This window comes from Artemia sp. Qi Xiang Cuo, chromosome 14 (assembly GCF_049724085.1).
Source record: "Artemia sp. Qi Xiang Cuo chromosome 14, ASM4972408v1, whole genome shotgun sequence".
NCBI lineage: Eukaryota > Metazoa > Arthropoda > Branchiopoda > Anostraca > Artemiidae > Artemia > Artemia sp. Qi Xiang Cuo.
This window is the reverse complement of record NC_142807.1, coordinates 48,479,038-48,491,636: the sequence shown is the minus strand read 5'-3', so window position 1 is coordinate 48,491,636 and position 12,599 is coordinate 48,479,038. Positions and strand designations below refer to the sequence as shown.

The window sequence follows — 12,599 nt, the reverse complement described above, 5'->3', positions numbered from 1 at the left end:
ATATTTTATTTGGGAATGGGTATTCTGAAAAGATGATGTCTCAAACTACAAAAAAATTAAACGAATCCATTCTAATAGAAGATGACTTATATCATATAAAAACTACACACCTTTGCCATTTGTTCCTATTTCATCCCCAAAATTACCCTTGTTTTTGTGAAAAATTTCATGTGGGGAGAAAGAAAATTTAGAAAATAGACTATAGCAGCACAAAAATTCCACAGATTCTTCTTTAAAATGCAATAAAAAACCAGAAACTTTTGATTCAGCAGTCATGAAAAATTTGTTTGACTTTTTGCATCATAGGATACTGTTTGATTAAACAAAAATAATTGATAATTGTGTTTGGCTTTTACCAAGTCTTAGGGAAATAACAGAATTTTAAGAAGTTATCTATGAGGTATTTAGTGTGCAAGACGTAAGTTACCACTGGGTAATTTACCTGGTAATGGTAAGTTTTAGGTCAAACTTACTGGTAAGTTTCATAAGTGGTAAGTTTAAGTTTCTGGTGAGGAAAGATGTTCTCAGTTGAAACAAATCCACCCCTAAGAGAGCTATCACTTCACTAAAACCTATAGTAAAAAAATTTTATTCATCAGATTCAATGCATGAGTCATACCCCTTTGAGCTTATGCTGATATTCCTCTGTTGGTTTACCTCTTTGTCATTTCCTGCTTAAATGAAATAAAAATAAAAAAAAGAGGGATACACAATGAGTCAATCAATCTAAATAAATAAGACATTCATAGCAGAGGTCAATTTAATTTGGTAACTTTTTGATTGGCTATCTTTAACTATAGAATAAATAATCAGTGAATTGTATATCCGGCTATAATGCGGGTAGTAAGGCCTATCAATAAAAAATATTCCTGTCCAATCTCTTCTAATCTACCATTACGATGGTGACACAACAGCAACTAGTGCCCAAACATAAATCTTTCCCATCATCCCACTAGATTCTGAATTATTTCTGAATGAAGTGTTGTTATAAGATTTCCACAAAATCAAACTGAATCTTTTCTTTGGAATTTTGGTTTTCAAATGGATACTTGTTCTGGCTTTTGCCAATGTTTTGACATTTTATCTTATATTACGATCTTAGCCAAGTGTGCCTCAATGTCTTCAGTTGTTTTCTATGCTCTCTATCCGATTTCCCTGAAAATCTATGTGTCTCCCTGAAAAAAAAAATTGGTTTCCCAAATCCCCAAAAATCACTCAATCGCAGTGCAACCTCAATCACAGGACTGGTGGGATGCTTAATTTTTTCTGCAAGTTTTGATGATGTTGGGGGTTCATTGAATTTAATTTACCTTTTCTGAATTTGATTGTATCCCTTCAAAAATAGTTCCTTGTGGGTAGCTTTCAACTTCTATGGGACTAGTACTATGTGGAATTAATAGGATAGCACTTGAACAAAATATGTTATAGTTTAAAGACAATTTTTTAACTCTCCAAATCATGCAGAATCATTCAAACACACGTGAAAGCAATTTGGTTTCTTTTAACAAGGATTTTCACTGCTGGTTTGAAGTCCCAAAAGCCGCAAATTTTCTGGTTTTGGCTTCTGTGATTTTAAAATTCTATGAACTTTAGTCGTTTGCAAAAAATATTTATTAGCAACCAATCAGAAAATTCACTACATCAGTCTTGGCGTTATGTCAATCAAATATTCATTGGTTTGAATGTTGAATGGGCCTGGGTCCACAGAGGTCACGGGCAGCTTTAGTTGGTAACTCGGCAATCTTAGTCAAGTAACAAAACCCAAGAAACATGGCTTTGTATAGACTATTTAATTTGAAAGTGTAAATATTCTAAGTAGTCAACACAACTAAAATTGGTGCCAGGTTTTCTTAAGATGTAACTATGTGACGGGCTTTAAGTGCACAGATTCAAGCAAAATGAAAAAAGGCAACCTGTTTCTGCTACATATTTGAAACTAAGTCAAGGTTTGAAGGTGTCTATTTTGAATGATTCCAGGACCTACATGATTGTCAGTGTAAAAATATTTGAAGTATATTTGTACAATTTGCACAACAAAAAATTTCGCGATTGCTTATAATTTAGCTTAGATTTTTTATCATGAGTTCTGACGTTAGTCGGACGTGCCATGGGATAAATTAAACTGTTCCTTTTAGACATTGTCATCTGTAGCCCGAGAAATGCCACAAAAGCAAGATCCTGTCAACAAAGAGTGGCTATATAAAGAAATAATTGTTAATGGTAATCACGTTACCAAGGCTTTCTGCAAGCATTGTGGTTGTTCATTGGTCAAAAATTCTTGTTGCCAAAAGCATCACCTTGCACTATGTGAAAAGGAACCAATTGACATCTGTGAATATTATGATGTACAGAAATCATCCATCCATAAGAAATTTGCTGCTACAACAAAGATGCGCATAAAGAACGAGGTGCGTGAAAGAGGCAACAGTGCAGAATCTGAAGATGTCAGCACTGATTCCAACAGTTCTTACAAAGGTGGCTCTAATCAAGTTCCAGTACTTTCAAACGCTTTGACTGGAACATCATTGCTTCCCAGTACTTCTGGGTCTTCTGTTCCAACTACCCTTGTTTGTTCAAGTTCCCTCCCTCTTCTTTATGTAACCAAAGTGGCTCAGCAACCAAAACTTAAATGTATCCAAAAAGTGACCACAGAACAGCAGGAAGCCTGCAAAAAAGCTTGGGGCCGTGCATTTTATGCATGCAATATACCATTTGCTGTAGTCAAAAATGAATATTTTGCAGAGGTGATAAGAGCTACAAATCCAGCTGTGAAGGAAATTTTGGATCACAAAGTGTGAGTCAAGTACCTGGATGAATACTTTGCTGAAAGCGCACTTGGCATTAAACTGGAAATTCAGAACTGCAAAACAGCCAAAACTCTTTGTTCTGATGGATGGAGAAATATTAGATTGGAACCCATTGTTAACCATGTCCTTGTCACTGACAAAGCCCTCTTTCTTTAATTAGTAGAAACTGGCGACAAGCAGCACACTGTGCAGTTTGTAGCTGATCAACAGGAACAACTTGCTAAATTTTGGTGCCCTGCTATGTTTGGAGACAGGAATGCAATGATAGGGGTTGATGCCATTTGCCTTAATAATACTAGTGTAAATAAACTTGCTACCTTGTTATTGAAGCAATAATACCCCCACCTTCAAACCATTGGGTGCATCCTCACATTTTGAATCTACTTCTCCAAGATACTATGAAAAGCTTAGACCAGAGTGTCAATAATATCTTTGAAGTCATCACATTTGTCAGGTCTCACCACATGACTCAAGATGTCCTTAATGAAAAGCAGGTTACACTTGTTGGCAAAAATATAAGCCCAGAACTACCTACCAAATCTTGTTGGGGATCTATCTACCAATCTATGCACTTCATGAAAGAGTTGTGGGAACCTTTACAGTCTATGTCAATTGATAGAAAGTGTGATATAAATGAGGGTATTCAGGATATCAGAAAGGTGCTTTTGATGATGTGAAAATGGATCAATTAACAGCCTGTCTGAAATTCTTGAAGCCAATTTCAATTGGCTACCACTTCTTTGAAGGAGAAGAAGCTCTTACTTTGTGTGTCTTCCTGTATTTCAATTTGCTACAGTAGCATTTCCAGGAGACTGTACTGTTTTTGCCAGTCTCAAAGGCAGAGGAAAGGATAATCCACAAATGCCTAGAAAAAAGGGGGATATATGTATATGATCCCACCCTGGCTGCAGCTACTCAACTTGATCTCCTCTTTGGTGCAAACTGACTGAGATAGGATGAGTTTATGGATGCAGTAAGTTGAATCAATGAGCTTGCTAAATTTTTCTACCAATTTTGGAAGGATGGTGATTCATTTAACCAAAGGTCTGAAGGTGACTTTGTTGGGGTCTTGAACACAGAACACAGTACTTTGTTTGAGACTGTAAACACTGTCAAATTGGCAGCTTGTTGGTGGGCTGTTTTTTTTTTTTTTGGTTTGCAAAGTTGGTGCTTACAGGAGTGGCTGTAAAAATCTCAACAATCTGTTTATTTTAGCATCCTGCAACAGACACTGGTCAGGTTATGAACCAGTACAGACCCACCATAGGAACCACAACAAGTATGAAACAGCAAACAAAACTCTAATGGTCTGTTGGTCACTCAATAGCAAAAAAAAGCTTCAAAAATACCTAGAAATTGACATGAAAGGCAGGAAGGGATGTTCATGCTGCCATCATGTCTTTCTATTAATAATTCACTGTCACATGATAGTGGAGATGTTCTGGTGGAAGACAATCTGCCAGACATAGTGTTTAGAAGATGTACCAGATGAGGAGGAGGAGTAGCAGTTGTAGCAGCTCTAGCATATCTTGTATTATCTCTTATAAAGAATTACCTAAAGTGAAATTTTACATAATTTTTCCTCTGTGTAAATGAAGTAGGAAATAACAAATAAAATGATGCAAAAGTAATATTTTTTCTTATCAATCTGTCAGAGAAGAGAGAATATTTTCTTTTAAATTCATGAGTGTTGAGAACTTACCACTTATGTGGTAAAACTTACCAGCAAATCTTACACACTAGGGGGAATTAATATCAATGGAGATGAAGGGGAATATAGAATGAATCTAATTTATAACAGTTTTGTTGAAAGATAAGTCAAAATCTCAAACAATTCAAATAAGGACTTTCCACACAATCAGCCCAAAACAAACTTGAACTTTACAAATACATATCAAAATGATATGTGAAACTTTGCAAAGAGTCAACATGCTTCTGATAGATTAGCAAACAAAAATATTCATGCCAGTGATAAAACACAATAAAGGTTCCATGGTTTGCATTTAATTATAAAAATTTTAATTTTAAAAAATTTAATAGAGTCAAACAAAAAATATCCCATCATAAGCAAGATTACTCAGAACAAATAAATGTGGATTGAAAGTTTAATATATACTAATATTCATTCCTGAATATCTATTAAATTCTGAAAGGTATTTTGTTTTTAGCAAAGTGCAAATTATATTCTGGTCTTTAGAAGGCACAGGGGGTGTTAGCCCTACTCCTTTTTATGGTGGCCTCTGCTCGTTTTGAGTTTGACTTGGCTATTTATTGTAATTTCTGTTCATTTTGTCTTTTATTTAATTATTGATAGTGAATTATGGTAGGTTTATGCTTGAAAAAATATTTGAATTTATTTCTGCTTATCTTTGGTTTAAAGTAGCCTTTTACTTTTCTTTGAAAAACGTCTTTTAAATTAATTGGAAGAAATATCAGCAGCTAGTCATATGGAATCTTCCTGAAGCTATACAAGCCACTTGTGAGATCAATCCTAAACTTTAGAACCTGGCATACAGTCTCTTTTATAAAAGTGATGAAAAACTGGTTAAAGCTATAGAGTGGAAGAACACCAAATGTAGTTCTGGACTAGGTGAAAAACCATATAATCAAAGGCTACATACCCTAAAGCTGTCATTGTTGCCTTTCTACCATGGTTACAGCAAAATGCTACTAACATATAAGTATACCAGCCAAGCCAAAAGCAAGCTGTTTGTTTAGTTTACCAATCAAAGACAAACATGAGGTCAATCAAAGAAGCTTCACAAGCCATAAGTCAATCAGAGAATCAGACAAGTTTTTTTCTAGCAAAAGAGTGGTACATGATTTGAGCAGTTCATGTAAAGATATCATTTCTTTGGTGTCATCTGAGGTTTTGAAAATAAGACTCAACAAAAAATGGGGTGGCAAACTCTCAATATATAAAGTGGATAGCCCAATACTAATTTCCTAGGACTAAAAATAATTTATATTAGAAGATATGTCACTGAACTGTAAACACATTGATATCCTTTCTTTTTTTTTACTTGTATATTGCATATAAACAATCACCACTATTAACAACAGAACCAAACAGTCCTTTCACCTCCTTGGGGTAAACCTGCCACTGACTCAAAAGTTTGTTTGCTCTGGGGCCTACCAGTATAGATGCCACTTTTTCTGCTCCTGGTCCTTGTTTAACCCTTGCTTGAATAACTTCAGGGTTTGATGTTGAATTTTCTGATTGCTTAGGGAGTTCTGAAGTGGAGCAACATGGTTGGGAAAGAAGTGGTAGTCTTGTCTGTGGTTAGTAGTTTGTTGTAAAATTTTCTGCAAGTTATGCTCCCAGGTTCTCTGGTTGAGGTTGATCAGGAGAAGGCTTAAAGTGGTAATTTTCAGGGTGTATGGCGTCAAACCACTGGACCATTTCATGGAGTTGCTTATCTACCTTGAACTGTGGAGAGGCCAATGGGTAAATTTGCAGTTATATACAATATGATTTAGCTAAGATGAAAGTGAATACATCACATTTCTGGGAGAAATTCCATTCTGAGCCCTTAATAGGCCCCAAATGGAAAAGGTATCAAGCATGGGCACCCATATGGGGGGAGCTCCAGCCCCCCCCCCAGCTGATTGATTCTGCCTTATATTTTTTTTAGATTTCTATTAGGTCTTTAAAGCATAATGAAAGTGAAAGCTTTAATTAAAGCTTTCTCCACTTTCTGTAAAGAAAGTGGAGAAAACAATAAAACATGAACAACGGAGGTGTGAAGAGGAGGCCACGGATCAAATTGCTAAGGATTTGGAAGATGCAGCTAGACAGCATAATAGTAAAATATTGTACTGGCCTGTTAATGAATTGAGAGGGAGTAGTCAATCTGGACTTGGCCCAAAAGATATAGATTAAAATGAAAAAGTTTGTGATACCTTGGATGTGAAGGAAGATCTGTTTTAAAAGGATTAAAAAATAATAAGGCTCCAGATACTGATAGGGTGGTAAATGAGTTTCTTAAATATGGTGGCTCTGAGGTTGGAACTAAGTTATTGAAGATTATGAATATGATTTTTGAAAAAGGGGAAATACCTAACAATTTTTGGAGAACCTTAATTAAGCCACTTTATAAGAAAGGTGATAAAAGTGAGTGTGGTAATTATTGAGGCATTAGTCTGGTCTCTGCAGGTAGTAAATTACTTAGTAATATGATACTTTTTAGACTGAGAGATGCTGTAGACAAAGTTTTAAGAGAAGAACAGTGCTTTTTTAGAAAATATAGAGAATGTGTTGTCAAACCAAACCCAAGTGCTGGGTAGGCCTATACCATAGAGGTACACATATTTTGAATTATATCTGGCTAACAGATGACAAATGTTCTTCTGATGGTACCAAGATACCTCCTTGCATTTGCAAGTATCTGATATAACTTCAGCTGGGAGCCTACCCTGAGTCTAAGGTCACAGCTCTCCTCACTTGGTGTCAGCGTAGAGTGGCTGATTGGTCTGAGATTGAGCAATAAGTACTATTGGTTAGAGTTGCTTGGGCCAAGATGGAGCACCTTGCATTTTCAACATTATAGTCTAGCAGCCACTTTTTTGACCAGTGTGCTAGGCTATCCAGGTCTTCCTGCAGGGAGGCTCTTGCTTCAGCAAAATTGGCTGCCAAGAGTCCAAATTCCCCTGTAAGCCTAGGGTCATCAGCATAAAAGATTACTTCTTGCATAATCAGGGAAATTTCTAATATAAGCATCAAACAGACTAGGACAAAGCTAAGTGTCCTAGAAAACTCTAATCTTCATATGCTGAGGATTGGAACAAACTAATGAGACATCAGAGGTATAAACAACTACAGCCTGTATTCTGTACATCAGGAAGCCCACAGCCCAATCAATGACTTCTTCATTTAATTGACAGCATTATAAGCTTCAGTCTCTAATATAGATCCTTCTCAAATGCCTTAGCCTGATCAAGGAAGAAAACTTTTTTGGCATGCTGACCAATGGTCTTTGTAGTGCAGGCAACCATCTCCTGATTTTCTGCCTTTATGTGCAATGTGTGGTTGGGTGCAAATCATCCAATACTTCCCATGTTTTTCCTCCAGATTTCTCTAGGCACCAATTTAGAGCTGGGTTGATCCTGGCTGAGCTTACAGTTACATTGCTGACCCTTGTTCTAAACTAAATAACAAGCAATTCCAGGACTCAAACCCTTGCCCATATAAGCTTAGGCAAAGTCTAGGGTGCTAACCACTCAGCTAGGAGAAGTTATTCTTGGAAAAAGTCAACTAGGCCTAGGCCTATATATTTGGAAAAACTGTAAAAAAAAACAACAGTCAAGTAGGCTAGTGAAGTCACCTATGTCAACTATGTAATCTTGTATATATTTACCCAGAATTTACCTGCTTTCCTGACTAAACTAGCCTACTTTCTTTAAAACAATTGACAGAAGTTTTTGGGGGGAAATGGGCCTTATTGTTCACCCTATTTCTTTCAGTCCAGTAGCTTTAAACTAGATATACTAAATCAAATCAGCTAGGCTAATAGTATGTTAAATATAGATAGGATTAACAATCATAAATAAAAGAAAATGCTACCTTTTGGGGATCAGCTAGTTTCACTAGGGCCTTCTTCTTCTTCTATTTAACAGCAGGCGGGCTTTTCAGTAACACTATTTAGCCCTTTTCCTTTTGCTTCACTCTGTGGGCTACAGAGCTACTGGCTGGATTGCCTCATATTTATTAGATATATTCAGATATCTTTCAGCAGATCTTTCGACTCTAGGAGTTCAAATATAAGGTGATAGATGTCGAATTCTATACTCTGTGTGCAGGTATAGTTGGCTAGGCTCTTGGCTGATAGTGGGATTTTGTGGTGTTTGAAGTATTTTAACAGTTTAGAAAGCAAGGTATGTTGTGCAGACGTCAGCATATTACATTCAAATAGGCAATGGTCAATTGTTTCATTATTCATATTACAATGCCTGCAAAGAGGGGACAGGGGAATTGAACCACTTGAATTAGAAAGCTTATATGAGAATGCAAGGAAATTTAGTCCATTTGTTCCAGAACGAATTCTATGATAAATTTTAGAAAGATACTTATTGGGAAAGGGGGAAAGGATAGGATTAATCTTATTAAAATTAATATCTGATAGCCTCCATCGGTAAATATCTCTAATTGGGATTGGTCTCCCACTTGGCTGGTCAATATTTATAGCATTTTTTGCTATTTCATCAACCTGATGATTACCACTTATGCCAGAGTGGCTAGGAATGTACTGAAAGTAAGTTTTTATGCCACTTGAAGCAAGATTATCAATAATACTGAGACAATGATAAGTGTCAATGTCCAACTTATATTGAGGAGCTGAGGCCAGCAACTCAAGGCTTGATAAAGAGTCAGAATAGATGATAATATAATTCGAATTTTCAATCAAAGATTGGTTTTGCTTAAGGTGTTCTAATGCCATGATTATGGCATTTAACTCAACAGACATTATAGATAAATTATTAAATAATCTCTCGCCCATTGCAATTTTCAGGTGAGGAAGGAAAACACCACTTGCAACCTTCTCATTCATTCTTGACCCATCAACAAATATTTGGAAGTGATTTTTATAGGTAATTGTATTAAGTTCTGCAAATTGTTTCTGGACAAAAGCAATGGGGGTTAACTCTTTATTCCAGTTTGAAAATTCAGTATTTATTATGGGAAATGACCAATTCCATGGAGGGGATTGGGGGAAAGTAGGTGCAATAGACTTTGCTGGTACAGGGAACTTCTTTTGAATATTGGCATACTCATCCGCAATACCTCTATACATGGCTGGATTTCTTAACCAATTATGTAATGTGTGTGAGTTATTTGATTCAATTTTTGTAAGATGTTTTATCAAGAGAAAGCTACGTCTCTCCCTTATTGTTGTTAATCCACTCTCCATAAGCAGAAACTTGGTGCTTGTGGGTTTCCTAAGACCAAATATGAGACGTATTATATCATTTTGTGTTGTTTCCATTTTTTGCATCTGGGTCTTTGCACATGCACCATAGACAATGAGCCCATAGTCAATATGGGGTCTTATATGTGATTTATAAAACTGGAGTAAGGTTTTCTCCTTACAACCCCAGGGTGTGGAAAGAAGTCTTTTTAGTATATTTGCTTTTCTATAACATTTTTTTATTGTGTTTGAAATGTGGAGGTGGAAATTAAGTTTTTGGTCAAGCATGAGACTTAGGTAATTAATATTATTATCTTCTGGAATAGTTGTTTTATTTAGAGTTAGTTTTGCATTAACATGGTTTCGCTTCCTGTGAAATTGGATTATTTTTGACTTGGTGGGTGCAATGGGTAAATCTGAATGTTGAGAGAATTTTTCAAACTGGAAAAGGGACTTTTGCAGATTTGACTGTGCTATCTGAAAGGTGTTGCCAGATGACCATAGCACCAGATCATCAGCATATTGTAGATTCGTGTGGGGTAGGTTCATGTCCCAGAGATATAGGGCAAATAGGAGGCAACTGAGGACTGCTCCCTGAGGTAGGCCTTTGGATATTGTCTTTCGGGGTGAAGAGGCTGAACCGACACAAACAATGAAACTTCGCACTTCTATGAAGGATTTAATAAAAGATACTAGCTTAGGAGGTACTCCAAGGTTTGCAAGTTTATTTAAAAGGATTTGGTGGTTCACATTGTCATATGCTCCTTCAAAATCAAGGAAAGCTGCCACTAGGATATTATTTTTGGAGAAAGATTCATTTATTGCATTTGTTAGCAAAATGAAAGCATCTGTTGAGGAGTGGTATTTCCTGAATCCAGTTTGAGTGTGTGGGATCATGTTATTTTTCTCAACAAACCAGAGGAGTCTGTGATAAATCATTTTCTCCATTATTTTCCCCATCACAGGTGTAATCATTATGGGCCTATAAGACTCAGGGTTATCTTTTGGTTTATTTTTCTTTAGGATTGGTAGGAGGGACGAACATTTCCATATATTGGGGAACCTAGAGGATGCCCAAGCGTGATTATAACAATTTAGCAGTTCTTGTTTGTATGAAGGTGTGAGATTCTTTATCCATGTAGGGTGTATATTGTCAGAGCTGCTGCTAGTTTTGGACCTAATATGATGTATTGCATTATTCAATTCCTGGATTGAAAATGGATTAGTTATGTACTCGGATCCTGGGCGTGGTTGGTAACTAGGGTTCATAGGAATTGTGAACAGATTGCTTTGATTGTTTGATGTTAGCTTATTAACAAAAAGAGTTGCAAATAGGTTAGCCTTTTCAATATCATTGTCATAATGGGTATTATTATGTATAAGCTCATACAGGAGTGGGTTGGTAGAAGTCTTTTTCCCACATATGTGGCTTATGACTTTATTTATAATTGGCTCATGCGTTTCTCTGGAGAGATTATTTGCAAAATTATTCCAGTATTTATATTTAGCATCTATTATAGTCCTTTTTAGATTAGATTCTGCTTGTAATTTTTTTAAATATGTAGTAGGTGTTGGTTTTTTATGAATGTTGGTTTTTTTTTTATGGCCTATTAGAGATTGAACTGCCTTTTTTCAATGAAGTAAAAGAAGAATTCTTGACAGCAATGCCAAACCCATGCGGCTAGCGAAGCCGGATATTCAATCAATTCATAGTTAGCCTTTCAACTAATCTATGAATTTTTTGTCTTATTATTTTAGTAGCCCTTATTTCTAAAAGTTAGTGTTATTTTAAAGTGCTGCATTTTGATATTAGAAAACTCTCTAAAGCTATGTATTTTTAAATCAAACGGCTTGTTGTACTACCAAATAAGACCTAGCTTATACTTTATTGAGAGATGACCTGATATGTATTATAATGATATTTATTTATAATATTGATTGTAAAAGGTGACTGTGGAGATTGTGAGACTGTGATGGGTGCCACCTCCGTGCATAAAGGATAGTTTTATTTCTTAGAATTTATAAATGTCGCTCTTTACTTACGTGTTCTTTACTCTTTACTTGCATGAGAGAAAAACTTTCTTTATTTAATTGCTTTAAAAACTTATTTTCTTTATTTTTAAACGGTGGGAGGTACATTAAAATATTTGATTTGTAGCTAGTGTTTTACATTGTTCCATCAGAAGGCTTCAAATAATTGTTGATCCTTCTTTTGAAGGAGTCAATAGATAAGATTTTCGGACAATGTCCTCAGGAAGATCGTTCCAAATTGAATTACAACGTCGAATTACTTTGTTGTACTTTGTTTTCGTCCTGCGAAACTTAAGATCATTGGACGAAACTTTGTGGCTTCGGCTCTGTCTTGGTGGCTTGAAAATGGGAGAGAACAATTCGAGACAGCTCTAGAGATGGATGTGAATTTATGTACTTATAGAAAACACCCACTTATGCTACGTTAAACCTTACGCTAACTGACCGAAGAGATTTGTGGGGAACAAATAAACTTGCCCCATTAACCTCTTCTGGATCTTTCGAAGTTGTGCCACCAACGGTTATGGAGAGATTCTCGCCCGATCGATGTGGGTTTCCCGAAAGAGATCTGTGAAGAAGTGGATTCCGAGAAGACGAAGCTTGTTGACTCTCTTTATAAATTTGTTCATGAAGATGATAAAATTTGCTCGTGAAGATGATAGCAAACCATATTTTAACCGTCATCTTCAATCTAGACTTTACAATACAGTAGCCCTCCCTCATATCTTGGACTTTGCCCTGTTCTGGAAAATCTTCAGAAAATCAGACCAATCAAGAATCCGTTCGTTGTTTTTCCGTTTTGCAAAATATTTATTACATGTACCAGCTTGGCACAGAAATACAGGAATAATTCCAA

At 36.0% G+C, this 12,599-nt stretch overlaps 1 protein-coding gene across 3 annotated transcripts in view; it reads right to left on the bottom strand.

The window, feature by feature from the left end:
- dop (microtubule-associated serine/threonine (MAST) protein kinase dop) overlaps window positions 1–8,506 on the bottom strand; it is a 256,822-nt gene extending 248,316 nt beyond the window's left edge. For all 3 annotated transcript variants that reach the window (XM_089100465.1, XM_089100467.1, XM_089100466.1), the window contains exon 1: window positions 8,371–8,506. The gene's annotated coding sequence lies outside the window, so the exon portion shown is untranslated. The remainder of the gene's footprint in view (window positions 1–8,370) is intronic.
- Between the last annotated feature and the right edge of the window lie 4,093 nt (window positions 8,507–12,599).